We start from the raw sequence: 19,348 nt of genomic DNA, 5'->3' as shown, positions 1-19,348 counted from the left end.
AATAGATTATTCATGTACTTACTGTACATACGTATATGACACACACACACTGTAAAGTAGTAAGTTGTATGTATTGTTATTCGATTTCTCCTAAGAGTGGTGTACACTACTCTAACAGAAATACACATACCACCTGCAATATCTTGTTCAAATGAACAATGAGTTCTGCGGTGGTTCAGTGGTAGAGCGCTCATTTCTGGTGTAAGTGAAAATGCAGCGCTCATTAGAACAAATATTTGCGATCAAATTTTGCGTGAAACTTGGTAAGATCACTACGGAAACTGTTACTATGATCAAGATTGCTTACAAAGAACATGTCCTGTCAGATCGGCAAATGTTTCAGTAGCACATGGCCTTTTTGGAAGGCCGGGAAGAGGTCGACGATGAGGACCGCGCCGGACAGCCATCCACGACCACCACGGCTGACAATGTGACGCGAGTGAGGGAACTGTCGAACTCAGACCGACGATTAAGTGTTCATTTAATGGCCGACATGTTAAACATTCCGAAAACTCGAGTTCATGAAGTCACTAGAAACAATATCGGCATGCGGAGTGTGTGCACAAAAATAGTTTCAAAAGTGCTTACCAACAACCAAAAGTCACTTTTGGCTAAGAGCTGGTAATGTCGGTACGTTCACGTTGTTAAAGAATCCGAATTATAAAAGAGAAACTTACCAGTCATTCACTCTGTGGTTCACACTAATAAACAGTGGCTTTAATAGTTGTCGCTATAAAATGGATTATTATATTTGCTGTTACGGCAAGCGCCGTCACTAGATTTACAGTTAGATTTTAGTATTAAAGTATCATATTTGTGTAAGCGCATACTGGAAGGTGAACTGGTAGGTACACTTTCATTAAGCAGCCGTCTCCTTTAAGCTACAGGGCACAACCATAGCGCAATTTTATTTCATTTTCCGAATGGAGTGGGTCTTTATCTGTGTTTATCACAAAATACGGTTTCAATACTCACAATAGCTCCAGATATTTATTTTATTTTATTTTATTTATTTAACCTGGATCGCGAAGTCGCTTAACATTACCAATCATACCATTAGAGTGGTTGATTTTGAAGGAACGTGACTTTCAGCAAAAAGTAACATTGACTTTAACCGAACATGGAAACTTTTGTTTGCTTTTGAAAGACAATAGCAAGAAAATACCAAACACACTAAATAACACTGAATTACAAATAATTAACTCAAAAAAAAATAAATAAATAAAATAAAAACAACTGTTTTTAAAGCCATTCATTAAATTAATAACATGATACTGATTTAACACCTGCTACATTTTCGTTACTTTGGAAAAAAAATAACGGGAGAAATCAAACGTGGTCACTCTTGTCAAGATCCCATTCCAAGACGAAACCCCACAAAAATTAGAACAAATTGTGACCACTGAAAGTATACATAAAACGTTAGTTCATTACTTGACGTTACAGTGATTTTATTTAACAACATTATCACCTTCTGACAAACAACTCGTGGTAGATATATTTCTAAATAGGGTATTTTTTCTGAAACGTTCATTATGAAAACAAATGACTGTTTTCATTATTCATAATGATCTGTAGGCTTAAGAAAATAATCTGTAAGTTTTCTTCTTTCCGTTGTTCTTATAAATTATTCAAGTATGTAATACTGAGTACATAAAACTAACTTCTGAGCCTTAAACTTAGCTATTAGATTCTCAAACTAACTACAGTCGACCACACAATATTGAAAGTTGACGTCATGACATCATCCCAGAGGACGTTAACATTCGTTTTCTTTATTTAAACTATATCTTAACAATTTTCTGAAATCAGAATTGAGAAAGTTAGTATCATTATAAGATAAAAAATTTCGAAAATGTTGTGGTGTCTCCGCTGCTCAAAAGATTTTCCCCACTACTTTTGAGTCACCAACTACTGGATAATGACGCGAGAATCTGTAGGGCATGCAGTCATTCATGATCTTGCCTTTCATAAAATGCAAGCTTTGGAACGGGGGGTATTATTACAACTATCGCAATGCGTAAATAGTATGTAAGTGTCACTGTTAAGAACGGACGAACAATAATCTGCCATTTAACCGCGTATTTTTGCTACATAAATAAATTATATTTGGTCTAGGAATTAATTCGTGCGGTTGGTACGCACACATTGAAGCTGTAGTACAAACACAAAATACATAAATACCTTAAGAAAAATATTGTCCATCGCTAGCCACCACTTTCGCCCATCTGTCAGGCAATGTACGGATTCCGTGGCGAAAGAAGTCCTCATCCTTGGAAGCGATCCAGTCAGAGACCCATGTTTCGATATCTTCTGAAGAAGTAAACCGCTGTCCAATCAAATCGTTGTTCATGCAATCGAACAAGTAGTAGTCCGAAGGAGCAACGTCTGGTGAATACGGCGGTTGGGGTAAAACTTCCCATCCGACATTTTCTAAATAGGTTTTGACCGGTTTTGCGACATGTGGGCGAGCGTTATCATGTTGAACAATAAGTTTATCATGTCTGTTCTCCCATTCTGGTCGTGTTCTGGCCAGAGCTTGCTTCAAACGCATTAATTGTCGTCGATAACGTTCTCCATTCATAGTTTCACCCGGTTGCAGCAGCTCATAGTACACCACACCTTTCATATCCCACCATATGCACAGCATAACCTTTGCACAGTGAATATCTCGTTTTGGTTGTGATGGACCTGGTTCACCTGGTTTCACCCAGGCCTTTTTTCGTTTAGGGTTCTCGTAATGGATCCACTTCTCATCACCCGTAATAATTCGATGCAGAAACCCCTTTCTGCTCTGTCGTTGAAGCAGCAATTCGCAAATGGTTTTTCGTCTTTCAACGTCTCTGTCTTTCAATTCATGTGGAACCCAATGTGACATCTTTTGAATCATTACCATGGCTTTCAAGCGTTTGGAGACTGTTGTTTGATCAACGCCTAATGCTTCTGCAAGTTGTTCCTGCGTTTGACACGAATCCTGCTCGAGCAATGCTGTCAATTCTTCGTCTTGAAATTTTTTTGGCTGTCCAGCTCGCTCTTGGTCTGCCAAGCCGAAATCACCACTTCTAAACCATGCAAACCACTTCTGACACGTTCGCTCAGCTAGAGCATGGTCACCATACACTTCCACCAAAATACGATGACTTTCAGTCGCACTTTTCTGCATGTTAAAGTAATGCAGCAGGACACCCCGCAAAAACACTTTATCAGGCACAAATTGCGCCATGTTCACTCAACTACAAACTGGTGTTGTTGACGCTTTAATCCACTGCCCTATACTACGAACGATACGCGATGACAGGGGTTTGCAACACATGTGTGGATACACGGAACTGTGGGACGCTCCGTTCGTTGCGCCATCTCTTGTCCACCCGCACGAATTAATTCCTAGACCAAATAATTTCTTCCATAAGCGTAAAATGATATCTTTTAAGTTTTACATGCGTCGCGTGGTTATGCTGGATAGGCTAACGGACACGGTGATTATGAGAAATGAAAGAAAAGGTGGAATGAAGAAAGTGGGAGGAAACGGGACAACCACAAGAAAAGCCACGACACGGTGTGTATCCTCCATAAAGCTTACTCGACGCGAGATGGGATCGAACATGTAATAAAGATGAACGTTCTATCACTGACTACCGCCCCCCCCCCCCTCTTCCATCAAAGTAAAAACTCAAATTACTGTTGGCAACGAGCGACATACTTCTTAGCGCCACAAAAGTTCGTTTATTTTGATTTTGTCAAAAACTACAAATGAGAATTTACCCCCAAGCATTTTTTTTGTTCCGTTCGATGTAATCTATCGGCTAATATGCACTATGTCTTATATTTGAAAAAAAAAAATTAAAATCTAAGAGATAATAAGTCAGGCTATATCTCTTTAACCATACAATCTACTGTCATCTTCAGCTTGTAGTCCCGTAGCCAGAAATTGCATTCATGGGAGGTTCGGCTTGCCTGCTTGCTAATGTCGTAATGAAAAGCTTTATGATGCGTATATTTCAGTGTCAGTTTCACTTCAATAGGTAGCATGGTTCTTGTACAGCATATTTTTTTTTTAAGTTTACAAATAAATTTGATTTCCTTCATTTTCTCGAAAACTACGCATGAAGATATACACATTTTGATCTGCCTAGTATCTATTGATTGGTATGTCTCAACTGCACTTTTTTTTTAACGCTCATAATAATTGTAGAATTTCAGGTTAACTTTGTATTCAAGCATATCGAGAATCCTGAAATTTGTAAGTTCGTTTACTTTCTATTTTGTATTCAATATTTATAACTTGAAAACTTTTATATTGCGAAAACGAATTTGTTACACTATAATGTTTTTCAGTTAAATTACAAACAATCATAGACAAAAGTACATTGCCATAAGGCCGTTGTGAAATTCAGTTCATAGTAATACGACAAATACGGTTGGTATTGAAATAAACAATGCCTGATCGTTATTTTAATATATATTTTAAAAAAATAAATAATAATTGTAATCCTCCATTAATCCTAAATTATAACTTAGTTCATCAGTTCATTTGTTGAAGTTTAACATCCCGTTCAGCAGCAAGGCTATATGAGACATGGATCTACTGATTAACGGGGAATCCGAACCACATGAGCACCCGCTGGGAATCGAACCCGGGTCTCCCATAGCAAAGGCGTTAAATTATAACTTAATATAACAGCTTAACATTTACAGTAATTAAACCACAGCTTAACATTTACAGTATTTGGCTTTACTTTGATAAGCTGTTAGCACCTGAAACGATTTCAAAATGTTTTAATCATGTCTACAGGTCTCATTAAAATAATGATGATGTCGAGTGTTAGAATTTGGAGATTGGAAAATACAATACTTTTGTTGCTCCTATTTGCCAACAAGATTTCTTTGGGAGAAATAATAGCTATTTGTTGTTTTATAAATACATAATGTATTTTTGAAATTTATTCGTCAAACTTTAATACCGTATTAATATTTGTGTAGCATCAAAACTAATTTCCAACAAGTGTGTTCTTTAGTAGCATTCACAAGGGAAAATATGGAGATCACAAAGAAAAATCAAGAAATCTCGCGAGAAACGCACTGTTGGCAAAATCAGGATTTTATAGTTAAGAACTCATGCTTCTTTCCCCATGAATCAAAACTACATTCGTCGATTGTTTATACTATCTTATGTGGCATTCCTCGGTTTTTCCCCTGTATCATCGTATAAGTATCATTACATTAAAAATAAAAATCATTCACTTGTAATTCTCAAAGCGAATTATCAAGTTTATTTTTACAACAAAAGAACGCCTGTAACTACCACAATAATGTTGTGCAAGCTTTAACGAGTATTTTATATAAATAAACAGTACTACAGACTACAGACTAGCTACATTTTTGTATACATAAGATCTTTACTGCCAATCTCATACTTATCACATGTACCAGAAAATTAACTTCAACGGAAAATAACACTTGCAAATATTATTGAACTTTGAATGACCCACATTTGCTACCAAGCATCCAACTTCTATTTAAATCCATAACCTAAGTGACAATAAGCTTCTTACTGCTCTTGTAGAAAACTTAACAATACAAATGAAAGGATATTTTTGGGCTGCTGAGTTTCTTTTCCTCTACAAGAACTGAGGGAACACCTGTGCTGTACGACAGGTACGGAACAGAACAGAGCAGTAGGGTTGGTTTCTTTGTGAGTGAACCCCCAAGGCCTCAGAGCACCTGCTCCTCCCTACAGTTTAAACAAAACTGAAAACTAATATTTGTCGTGTGCCAGGCAGACACACTTGTTTGAAGTCTCAAAAAACATGATTGTGGTGGGTCGGGTTTAATCAATTTACTAATAATACCGAAGTCATTGCTTTCTTTTTCTTTTAATTTGTCTTTTAATACGGAGGATTAGAAACCAATTGCCTTGTTTGAGATAATATTCCTTCTTGCAAATTATTCAAAATATAAGCCAAAGGACAAAATATCTTTGTTGGCTTCTTAACAGAGAACGCCATCAATGTTAATTTAACTTCAGAGTTACGTCCAAAATACTTGGGAGATTTCTTAAAACGCCAAAAGTCTCTTGGACACAACTTTCCAGAAATTATTACCGTTTAATCAATTTTTAACAGTAGAATTAATTATCTAGAGCTACTGATAATTTGTTTTCTGTCTACTTGTATTTATATTATTCTTAATATTAATATTATCTTGATCCTTAGCATGTCAAAATATCGACTTAGAGAATTGTACATTAATTCATCTTTCTATCACTTTACAATGATGCCATACTAGCACACCTCATGTGAAAGAAAGTCTCGTGAATTTATTTAATAATAATTTATTTATTTCAGAAAAACAACAGGCAAATCCCTAACTATAGTTTTCCTTCATTGTCTGGTAATAACTTTAAAATACACATATAATAGCATATTATGATCTCAATTGTATCGTAATACACACTAAAATACATACATAATAAAATAATAATATGAAAGCAAAATATATTTTAAAATACAGACAGCACGATATACAGGATATAGTAAATTTATATAGAATGAAAAATTTGTTTATAACTAAAAAATATCTATATCTGGGTGTTTTTGTTACATCTTATTATACAATTTACACATTTTTCTGACAGGCAATACATCCAATGCATTAGTCCTTTGGGCTGAGACATTGAATATGCCATTATGGGGTCTCGTTACTGTATATGGGACGTGAATTTTGATTTCTGATAACAAATATTCTGAATCTATTGCACTATGAATTATTTTATGTAAGAAAGATAAAATGAAATGACTCCTTCTGCTTTCAAGAGACTGTAATGAATATTTGTTTCGAAGGCCTTCGTAGTTCTCAAATTTTGGATATATCTCTGTTTCTTTATATGTCAAAAAACGCACAAATGTATTTTTAATTTGCCGATTACACATTTTTAAGTGAATTTTCCGATTGGGTAAAATGAAAACAAAAAAATCATAAAAATACATCAAATATCCTTTACCCTGCCCTTTAATGAACTATGCAAACAACCAGCCTCTACAATAGTTCCCTGCTTACTTACCAGGACTACGCAATATGATTGCCCGTCCTCAGATAAGTGACATCGCATTTGTGTCCCTATGCTGAGTAAACTAAACTTCGTACGAGCTCGTTTGATGTAGTTAAGGCTCGTTTGATGTGTGTGTCGCTAACCTTACCCCCCAAGGGTCTTTCCTACTGTGTAGAGATTTGAGTAGCCAAAAATTATTTACGTCATACTCTAAGTATCCAAATTTCTTGTCTATAAGAAAAAAATTGGAAACAGTTATAATTTATTGCCATTTTGTGGATACTGCCTGCTCATTTTCTACATTTTTTTATTCTTTTTAACTTGTTCACTAAAATTTTTAAAAAGTGGGAGGAGGGATGAATTTAGCTAAGATCCTCGATGCTTAATCGAGTTCTGTTGAAAGCCTGTGAGAAAACGAACTAGTCATCCTACATTAAAAAAAAAGAAAAGAAAAGAAAAGAAAAAGAAAGCAAGCAAGAAAGAAAGGAAGTTATCGTTTATTACTAAATTATATCACTTCATAAATATTCCATGTATAGTACTTTGCAAAAGTGTCATAACAATATTTATTTCTTTAACAAATTTCTAGCTACAACTTGCGAGAAGAATTTCACAAATTATTCGTCTAAAACAATTAACAACAATGGAAAGGGAAGTCACCCACGGCTTATATTTAAAAGGTATTATATTAGCATTTATCTGCTACAATTAAGGAAAAAATAGAAAAAAACTTTTTTCGATCCCAGGATCCCTCGATTGAGAAGCAACAATGTTAACAACTTCATTTAAAAAAGTCGTCCAATTCATGACATTTGTCTACATAGTCTTCTAAGTAATTTTATGACACAACAAGGATACAAAGACCAGAACTTCGAGGGCACTTGAAAATATGTCGATGTTCTTCAGAGAGACTAGTCTCCGATGAGCTTCGATTCAACCCCGAAGCCCGCTCGACTACACGACACCAGCAACCACTGATTACGCTCGCTCAGTGAAATTAAAATTATACTATGAAACTTGTCATGCAATATAGTACCGTATTAAGAATTTCTTACTCCTGGCAACGCTGGTAAGAGGCTATTTTCTCAGAGTACTAAAACGTCCTCTTTTATTATCCCTCGCCCGTACGAGAAGAAAAAGGAAACCAAGATTGAATTTTAAATGACATCATTCTTGTTTTAGTACATAAGTAACCCAAAGCAAACCGAAAGCACTGGACAATACTGTTTCGTAGACTAAGAAAAAAAAATAGAAAGGTTCAACCCAAAAAGGCATAAAACAGTCAGTCAAGAAGAATCTATTCATGTGATTATTATTCTGGAAGGTCAAAACAAAAGGACCATTACAATGTTGAAAAAAAAATGACAATCTCTTCGGTTTCTTCACAAAATCAAAGGAAGGAGATTGGGGGACTTTACAAGCCGAAGCAAACAGTGTTTACCTGCGCCTTTAATTTTCCCGTTATAATCCAAATACCTGACGAGACAGCGCTGCCCTTCAATGTCCATCAAAATACGTCTTTACCTATACAGGTAGGGAACCGGTACACCAATTACAAGGTTCCATGCGGAGAGGTGGCTAATTTCGAATAGTATTTATTGTACACGTAAAACGAACCACGCAGAAACAGCCCGAGTGTACTTTTGTAAATTCTTTCTGTTCAGAATACCTGAACTTACCTACTTCAGTTCAGAATAAGTAAGCAGAAAATCTATTTTCTGCTGGATTTAACACCTGCTCGGAAAAAAAAGAAAACTACATTAATCTATTATATTTCAGAAAAATAAATAAATAAAATAAAAATAAAAATTAACGTTCCACGGACTAAACTCTGAAGGAGACGAATGAAGATAATGAAAAAGTTGATGGAATAAGAATGTGGTAAGAAATTCTACGATCATGACGTTGTCACCACAACTCATATGGGGCTGGACCCGTCCGTCATACTAGAGATAAGCGTTGTAACTCTAAGCCACCGCGCCCTCTGGGGTAAATTTTGAAATCGAACTACAAATAAACAAATTGCACAGATTAAAATTATAACATTAATTTTGCTGACATAAACTAATTTTAAGAGGTTTGAATTTATCACATATTTTTGTCCAACCTGTCAATTAGCTATGGATATAATTTCTTCATTCCTGTTAATGCCTATAATATTATTTTAACTTAATGACGAACAGCTATATATTCAATAACTATAAGTGCTCCCATATGTCTAAATAACTAGTTTCCCTTGCCTCGCTTAATAATAATAATAATAATAATAATAATAATAATAATAATAATAATAATAATAATAATAATAATAAAATCACTTTTGTTGATTTTTAAAATTTACCTTTGGCTTAAACGTGTATAATGCTTGTTAGATGGCCACTAACGATCTTATATTTATCTTTTTAAAATAGTATATGTTCTTAATACAACTTTATGTCCAATTTGAGAAGTACTTTCCAGAGGACACACATCACAACTGGGTCGTGAACCCACTCAACACACAGAATCCACCAAATGTCACCACCCGAGAGGAAGAACAGCTCATTGATCTCTCTTCAGATAGCACATTGAAGACCAAGTTTCTCTTTACATCGTTCCCTGCATTTTGGAGCTCAGTGAGAAATGAGTATCCAAAATTGTAAGACCTTGCGAGTGCTCTTTCCTTTTGCAAGCTCCTATCTCTGCGAAACTATATTCTGAGCCATGGCGGTGATCAAATATAGGTCAAAACTAAATCTCCAGAAAGAGATGCGTCTTGTCATTTCAAAATATCTGCCAAGATTTGATAAACTGTGAGACTCAAAACAAGCTTATGCATCCCATTGACTTTACTTATGTAAATTCCATCTCTGCTCCAATTTTTCAATTTTAACATAAATACCTGGATTATCACAATTTATAATTACTAACACCGGCTAATAACATTAAAATGTGTAGTCAGTGTGTACAATGTAGATTATCTGTGTTCAGTGGCGTATTTAGGGGGGAGCTTCAGGGCTTAGGGCTCCCCTCGAAATTTTACTATAGTAAAGTAAATTAAATATCAAAGAATTCCCACATTTCCAGGCAAAGTCCCCCGAAAAAATCGTAAATACACCACTGCCGTGTTAATGAGATATTTCCATTATGGTTAATAAACGAAACATAGTTTGTCATAGTGATAGTCTTTCTTCTCGGGACACACGTCATTTTTGACAGGGAAAGTGCGTTCAGACTTTGTTGGTTGAGGGAGCCTCGACTGCTAAAAGTTTGAAAACCTCTGCTTTAACGTATTGCATACAGGGGAAACCTACTGCATGCTGGCAACTTTAAAGACCTGAAGAGCCGCAATGAGGCGTCTTCGGACGAATATGGATGGATTTATAAGAAAGAAAAAAAAAAAAAATACACCATCTGTCACTTCTCGAAGTTCGCCACAAACTCAACCCAACCCTATATACAAAAATAACAAAAAATACATAAGACATAAAAAATTAAACAATACCTATTCCATTAAAATGCTACATTTATATCTTTGTCCTCTGGCGTCGTCAGTTTTTTAAATCGGGAAGGGGGGTCGGATGAATGAAAATCAAAATCCTCTTTCCGACAAGTTATATAATACAAAGTAGTATAGTTTCTTTAAAAATATCTGACTAAAATCTGGAGGAGACGCGTCCTCCCCGCTAATGATACCCGAGGTTTGTCTAGAGTAATTTATTCCCTCTATGAGTCGTTTTGTCCTTTAATTGTGAGAGTAAAGTAATATGGTCAGATATAGTGAGGACGTGGACTCAGAATGATGCGCCGAGTAGACAGCGCAGATTCAGCTAGTAGGAAATTAAAATATTATAGAACTGTTCCTCCTTTAATGGGAGAATTTTCGAAAACCCTGGGATACACCTCAACTTATGTTCAACAAGGATTTTATATACATCGAGTTCCATCCACTTAACTTGAAGGCCTTGTAAAATATAAAATTTTTGTCATAAATTTCAACCCCTCTCCCTTAGGATATGAATGTCGGTGAGCGACACGACAAAAACGGCTCGAATCAAGTGTTAACGATACTCAAAAAAAATTCACGGTTCAGCTGGTTTCCTGTGATGATAAAACATCGAATTGGATATGGAAGGAGTGTTATAGGAATTTCCTCCTTCCCCTCCCTCCTTAGAAATAGAATTTTTGAAATCTCTGTAACAATCCCATATATCAAGTTTCATTTTCCGAACTTGGAAGGCTCCTGAGACACACTATTTTTGGCATAAAATTTGGCATTAAATCAGTGCATTATCACAATTCTTGCCTCATTAATTGCAATTTAAAACTATATACTTTATTTAAACTTGCATTATTAAGATTCTACCATCACACGGATTAAGATGCGAGTTTCAGACTTATGTTTGCTTAGTGTACCAGAATGATCAGAAATATCGTATCTTATTTCTGTTTTATGCAAAATAAATTAGATTTAAACCAGAGATTTAAAAAAAAAATGATGTAAATATCGGTAGCAATTTAAATCACTTTGATTAAATCAATAAACCTTACTTGCATTTCGTAACATCTGAATTCATCATTAAATTGAATTCCATGTCTCCAATGCACTCGATGCTGAAAAGGCACATTAAAATGTTAATTAAAGAAAAATCATTGTCAATAAGTTTGTGTGGTACATAACATCGTGTCCACAGGTTTTCTAGGAGTCTTTTCGTTTTCTCTCACATGCGTACCAATTCCCCTTATTTTTTTTCCTCCATCTTCATTCTACAGGGTATATTGTGAGACGTTAACTAAAATTTGCATCTGATTTCAAATTAATGCCAACTTACATAAAGTTCAATGGATGTTAAAATTTTTAAAGCCAAGGAATCTTTCCGTTATAGGCAGAAGCTGTGGCCTGTACTATAGCCTATATTCTATTCCAGAATATAAAATCTTAAATAATCAAATTCATTGAAAATATTTCTATGATAGGCATATTTGACACAACACATGCTGACAATTCATAACATGGCTGCTACTGCAATATTTTGGCCATCTTTTTAATTTGGGTAACGCAGGGCCGATCCAGGAAGGGGGGCGATCGGGTAGTTTCCCCCTCCCCAGAAGAGGAAACTTTATTTTATATATAAATAAAACCCATCCCAGAGTTTGGAGCTCTTAAATGTAGCTCTAAGTAGCAGTATTACAACCCACGCCCCCCTCCAGAAGTTCGTCCTGGATCCGCCCTTGGGGTAACGGTAAACTATTGAAACTGGTGTCATCAAGATCGGCAGTGACCCTGCGTAGCGTTGTCGCTAGCACCCTCCCCTTTGGTGCGAACGGTCCCGGATTCAATTCCCCTTGCAGATACTCGGTCGAAAAAGTATAAAAAGTTTCTCAGGCCAGCCATCTTGAGGTTTTCCTAGGTTTTACTCACCCGCATCAGGCAAATACTGGGATGGTACATAAGACAATTATCCCAGACCGCTTGCTTCCTTACCCATTCCTTTCTTCCTCCGCAATTCTCCGGGTAGTGTGATGCCGACCGTGGTACATTATCCTTCATACGTGACGAACTAACATGGCAATAGCTGCCGGAAACCCAGACGTCTAATTCGTAATCCTAAACAAGATTCGCGTCGGGGATTACACTAAAAATCTGGCATAGTTCTATTTTCCATACTGTTATTTTAATAAATTCTATGATAAGCCAGTCCAGCCTGAATGATCGTTAATTCTCCCTCCTTCAGCGAAAATGTTGCTTTATATTATCCGTTCATGTTCTCCTTGCTCTACACAACTCACTCTATTAACCTTATTGACTGACGATGGGGGAAAAAAATCTCTTGCTATTGTACTGCTAAATTGTACGGAAGCCTTACAGGGACTATTTTAAAATCATCCTAACTAAATGTTATAGAAGTCATATCATGTGAAAACAGACACTGGCTGAATGTGAATATTTCTTCTACTGAAACACCATATAAGTGACATCCTGTAATCGGAAAGGTGTTATCTTGGGAAAAGATAACTTGTGATTTGTAAATAAAGAATATGTGGTCCCGTTGGATTCACGTATCTTTATTTACATAAAGCAAAAAATAGCTATATATATTACTTCACGTTTGTCTGTAAAATTGTAAATAGAGAACATTTATTATAAGTTTAATATGGGAAAATAGCATGGAATTTTTAAAATTCTACAGGGACTCAAAAAAGACAATATGAATCTTTACGATTCCACAACTTTCACGCTTTCTTCGAATTCTGTCCAAATATTTTCTACACAAGACTTCAATTATTTTGTTCAAATATGAATCTGAATGGGGCTTCTGAAGAAATCTTCTTAGCTACAATTTTTTTCCCACTTGATTGGATGTATTTTATTCCTTTGAAACTTCTGCATGTATGTAAATATTGCATTAATTAAGGAAAAATACAATTTTTGTAAAGCTTAACTTTAATTAAATATTTACTGTCTGCATTCTCCGAGTGTGAAAATATTTTGTGTATATTTGATTATTAAGTAAACTTTGAAAGATATATTCGGAAATCAATTTCCACTGCAATCATTAATACAGTGCCGGATTTACGTATAAGCTAAACAAGCTATAGCTTGGGGCCTCACTCTCTTGGGGGCCCCAAAATTAAAGGAAAGACCTGAACGTACATTTCCAAAATATAAGGATTACAATAAATAAAATAAAATCTAAATATAGCATCAATCCTTTGTGTTGCGTGGGCTCTTTCATAAAATATCACTAGTTTCTTCATTTCTGTATATAGGGTGCCTACCTTCATCTGGGTATATAAGGGGCCCTATTACTTTCAACAGCTTAGGGCCCCACCAAACCTAAATCCGGCACTGCATTAATAACAACATTTAGGGGTGCCCATCCTCCCCTAAAATTTACCTTTCCTCCCCCATAATTACTATACTTCCCCCTAAAATTTACCTTCCTATTTTTAACCCCAAATTTACCTTTCTTCAGTTTATTTGTATTATTTTTAATGAAAAATTATGTCTCTCCATCCCCAAATTATCTTATGGGTGCAACCTGCTACTTGCATCTTAAAACCTGCCTATGTCAACATCGATTAGGTAACAATGCAATATGCAAAAGTAAATTGTTCAGGGAATACATTTACAGACGACAGTCCGATATTTGCTAGTGGTAAAACTGAAATCTGAATCTGAAAGCACGGTAGGCGAGACAGTTCCGATTAGTAAGAATATATAGGCCAAACTTTAACTATTAAACATTGTAAGAAATCGTCATACTGTAATAACCGTTCGCCAAAATCAAACATTGTGAGAAATTATCTTTTAAAACCTTACTTAATAATCTAATATTTTACGAGGCTGTATACCAGATTTTCTTTGTGGATCTTCTACAGATGGTGCTAGCTTAACTAGTGGAGGTGAATATTAGACAAATGAATATTTTTCGGGGGTAGCTACTTTCCTTGTACACCAAAACTGAGTGGTTACATTTATTTTCTTTTAACAGATATAGATATACCTATGAAATTATGTTTTAATTACCAGAGTGTGTTCCTTTATTTAAGTTATGTTTATATGCATAATTCTGCAAACGAAATGGAAGAGGCACGCATTTGTTCCTCTTGGCGTTGTCACTGACTGATTTATTCTACATTAGAGGGGCCACGCTGGCTCAGTGGTAGAGCGCTTACCTCTGGTGCGTGGGGTTCCTGGTTTGATCCCCGGCTAAGTAAGTTTGTAGTGGACAACATCGTGTCTGTGGCTTTCCTCAGAGTATTCCAGTTTCCTCCCACATTCTCATTTCTTCAATTCTTCCATCACCATCCATTTGCTTTAAACGTCGTCTCTCTTATCCTGAAGGGCATAATCGTGGGACATTAAACTGAAAGATTTAATTTTATTTCAACTATTCTACAGTACAATTATGCTTCAAAGACTTGATTATTTCCTTAAATCTGTATGTATTCACACAATATGTATCTTTTCCTTTATAATCCAATTACATCCAATAACTTTCTCTTCTCGGGACACTTTTCTTCTTTCATCCGCATCTCACACCATATCTCAACACATTGCATTAATATTAAATAGATGAAAGAGAAACTGAAAAGCAGTAACTTCACTAAGAAACAAAGCAAACGATCAAGACTTGTTCTATCAATCCACAACTGTCTCCATATAATCCTATATCAGATCTGTTACCGTAATTGAAATCTATCAGACTTCATTCTACCTACGTATGATACGTGTGTGAGTGTATACTGTGTAATTTTAAAATTATATAGTAAAATTTGGTATAGGCTAACAAAAATAATAGAGTAAGAACGAAAGTCTGCCTTAAGTTCCAGACATCAGTCTAAAATTTGTATATGGTCCTTACATCAATTTGCTTGAGAAACAAATTTGGTATCTTAAATAAATAAATAAAAACACATTGGGGAGGGAGCAAAGAGGGGCATGGTAAATCTGGCAGTGGAGTTTAACATATCGTCCCAAGGCAGTCGAGTTTAACAAAATACAGTGAATCTGGCTCAGAAAACTTCTGAACAATTAGCCTAGATATTAAAATGTCGATTTTGCATATAGTTTAGTGGTAAATAGTCATAACCTGGCAATATTAGTGACCAGACGTCCCTTCCAAATTTCTCAAGTTTACATTGAACAAAAAGTAATTTTACATAATTTTCGGAGACTAATAATTTTTTTCCTTCTTTATATAAACCACTATCATCTAAGACTAGCACAGCTCTGATATCCAATTCTGAATGTTAATCTTGCTCATGCTTCCTCATGTAGCCGTGCTCATGAGAGTTTTTGTGAACAAGACATTGAATTTTCAGGTTCCACAGGCCATAGAGATAGTTAGCACTTGCTTCCTCTGTTTCAAATGAATGTCGCTCTACTGAGACAAGTCTTGGAAATCCTATCATATTGTCCTTCCTTTCTTCCAAAATCATTTTTTTTTTTTTTTTAATTTTTAGAAGCAGTCGCGGTTTTTGAAGGAAGTCACATAGATGAAAATATTATCGCTACAAGCTACATTAGGATCTAACGTCCTAATTTTTGTACATAAAGAGTTTAGAGCATCAAGCGTTTTTCCCTTAGCTTGAAGTGAAAAACTAGTTCTTACCTGAGTTGTTTCCCTCAAGAATTGCCACTCGTCAGAAAATAAATATGAACCTTAGACGGTCGACTGTAAATTAGGGTTGCCAATAGGCCGATTTTTCACCGACCCGGCCGGAAATATTGCTGTTATTTTCATTAAAGCCGGTGACCAGTACGAACTTCTTACCAACCCCTTTATGACCTTTTTTCTTTTTAATTTGTATCTAGTTGGAAGCAATTTCATCTAGTTCGAAGTATAGATTCAAAAAGTAACTTTCAATTCTGTAAATCCAAAACTGTCATCTTTCACTATCTATCAAGGATTAATACATTTTGTTCATCCGTTTAGATAATTTTAAAGAGATGGCAGGGTCTGTATCAGGGAAAATTTGAAATTTACTTGTAAGGAATTTTATACATTTATTGAGAGTGAAAAAGGACTTCTTAAAGCTATTTTCTCTAGTAGAATTATAAGTTTAAAGAATAAATTTCGTTTTCGAAATCCTAAATCCTAAATTTTCAAGTAACGTATTTTAACATTTATTTTTGTTAATCTGTTTCAATAATTTAAAGAAGTGGCAGTTACTGATAAAAACAATAAAATGATCAATGCTGACTTCAGTTTCTCATTTATAGCACAATGTATCTATTGAGTTTATTAGTAAATGTACTAAGAATATCCAGAATATAGGTGCTAATGCAGTTTTGTCCATGATAGTACATTTCCTTCCCATGAATAAGTCCGAACAGAAATACTTCGCACTTAGTCTATATCATAGGGAATTTTGAAGCGGTGCCGGTTTATTATTATTATTATTATTATTATTATTATTATTATTATTATTATTATTATTTTATTTTCCAGAATTGGCAACTCTATTGTAAAGCCACAAGTATGACTTACGTCATTACCAGGGCTATTTCTCTAAACTAATTTTAAAATTCACCAACAGGTAACGTTATAAGCACGACTAGTATATAACACTGAACAATCACGAGCTTGCAAACAGTCGAATGGTTAGCACGTCCTTTCTATGCATGTGCATATAAGTTCAATCTCCTAGGGAAGGAGGAATAGCAAATACTTCGGTTCTCACGGTCTGGTTTTATCTTACATAGCCTTGTGCCGAAAAAAGGATAACGTTAACGTGAAACTTTCGATAAAGGAAAAAAAAAAGTTTTGATCTACTCTATTATTACTATTATTTTGCAAAATAATAATATATGTATAATATAATAAATATGGGCCTACATGTTTTAATGTAGAAATTTTTCTATGAGTGAGTTTTCTTCCTCACATAATTTTAATTCTTTAATTTATTTTTATTATTTTATTTGTTTATCATTTGCATAGAAAAAGATGTGTACTGACGCCTGCACTCAGTACCCAACGGACACCGGCATTTTCATCAACAGAATCATTAGCACTACCTACGTAATGTAAGTGGTTCCAAATTTTATCACCAGTTAAAGAATTATGTCTCTTTCAGCTTATATAGCTAACATAGACATCTACTAAAGAACAAATAAAACAAAACATCCCATACATCCTTAATTAGGTTAAAAACTTACATTTTATAATATGATGCAGCTAGTTTAGTCTCATAATCTAGAACCTTCCCTAAAACTAATAATAATAATAATAATAATAATAATAATAATAATAATAATAATAATAATAATAATAATATAAATTTTTGATAGAAGTGCAGTACTCGAATGCAAAAACCCAGACTTCTATAAACCCAAGTAAATGTCTAAAATTAAGTAGCTTAAAGCAATCACGCCCCATAATTAATTCTATTTCAAAAAAATTTAAATAGAATTTTTAAAAAATCCTTATTTCAACATGTGATAGCTCGATTGGAAGCCAAAACGCTGGCCATATCCTTTGTTACACCATATGAACAGAATTAAAATACCGCTAAACGCGAACGAAAACAAAATCTGTCCCTACTTTATTTACTTGGCATGCTCTTTCCTCCACGTACGATAAAAGAGGCTGACAATATATTTTTTTTTTAATTTTCTATTAAAAAGAAAAAGAAAAGTTTTACACTTCAGAAAATAGGAAAGAAACAACTCTATCGTATTTCCACATATGAGAGTGATAATCTAATTTTAGCCTTCGTACAATTGGAAGACATATAAACACTAATTCCGTAACTTCTGGTGTGTCGTGTTCCGCTCAAGCATCAGCAACACATATGACAACATCTCATCACACGTGTGTTGACAAGCTTCACGTGTTATTTTTGTCCATACCTTTTCACACAGTAACAACAGAACATGTTCCAGCTGCTCTTGATGAAGAACGTATGCCCTTGAGCTTATGACTCCAGCCACAAACAAGACATAGGTAAGCTTGTTGAATATGCAAAGTTCTTTTCGAATAAATAAAAAAAGAAAAAAGAAAAATACTGCTTGATAAAAGAATAGTACTTACCATACCACGATCCGGCTTTGTAACTTATTTTTGATGCACTTTGATATAATCTAAGAACACTTTCCAGTGAAGCTTTTCACATTTGTAACCCGTGTTTATCTTTAAAACTTTATAAACTGTTTTGCCGAAAACAACTCTTCTACGAAGCCATGATGCACTAGTTGAAACACTTCTGTAACTTCTTGGAGCGATCATCAAAGAATCGTTCTCTTATTGGTGAAGATGCTTACCTATACGATTCACTGATTCGTTGAAGTAACTGTAGGTGGGATTTGGAAGCACGTCAGACTTCTGAGTCATGTCCTGCCATCTATGATCACAATTCGGAATTCTTTGTAAGAGATACGTTAGAAACTTCCCTCCAGCGGATCGGATGCCGTACTTGTTAACGAGATAATCCACAGCACGTGCTCAACATTGTCAACACTTGTCATATTGATATTAGGTCACCTAGACGTAAGTATTTACGTTCCTCAGCAACTGCGCAGGAATTTCCATCTGAATAAAATACAGATTACAGACATCATTTAGTTGACTATTTGCATTTCTCTTTTAAATATTTGGTTGCACGCTACCGTCGTTAGCTAATACGTATTGGGACAGGGGAAGCCATGCTACATTTCACATGCAGAAGTTTTTTTTAAAACACTTTTTTTTTTTTGTCCCACGGCTATGCCAGCTAGGCTAAAGGAGATGGTGATAATGAGAAATGAATGAAAATGGTGGAATGAAGAAAGTGGAAGAAACGGGAGAACCCCTAGAAAATCCACGCACACGATGT

The 19,348-nt window shown here is 35.1% G+C and overlaps 1 protein-coding gene across 1 annotated transcript in view; it reads right to left on the bottom strand.

The window, feature by feature from the left end:
• LOC145694897 (interference hedgehog-like) overlaps positions 1–18,772 on the bottom strand; it is a 193,183-nt gene extending 174,411 nt beyond the window's left edge. The window contains exon 1 of the mRNA XM_081771633.1: positions 18,568–18,772. The gene's annotated coding sequence lies outside the window, so the exon portion shown is untranslated. The remainder of the gene's footprint in view (positions 1–18,567) is intronic.
• Positions 18,773–19,348: the final 576 nt, after the last annotated feature.

Source organism: Thermobia domestica, chromosome 9 (genome assembly GCF_964235325.1).
Source record: "Thermobia domestica chromosome 9, izTheDome1.hap1.1, whole genome shotgun sequence".
NCBI lineage: Eukaryota > Metazoa > Arthropoda > Insecta > Zygentoma > Lepismatidae > Thermobia > Thermobia domestica.
The sequence above is the reverse complement of the archived record's forward strand: the minus strand, read 5'-3'. Positions and strand labels throughout refer to the sequence as shown.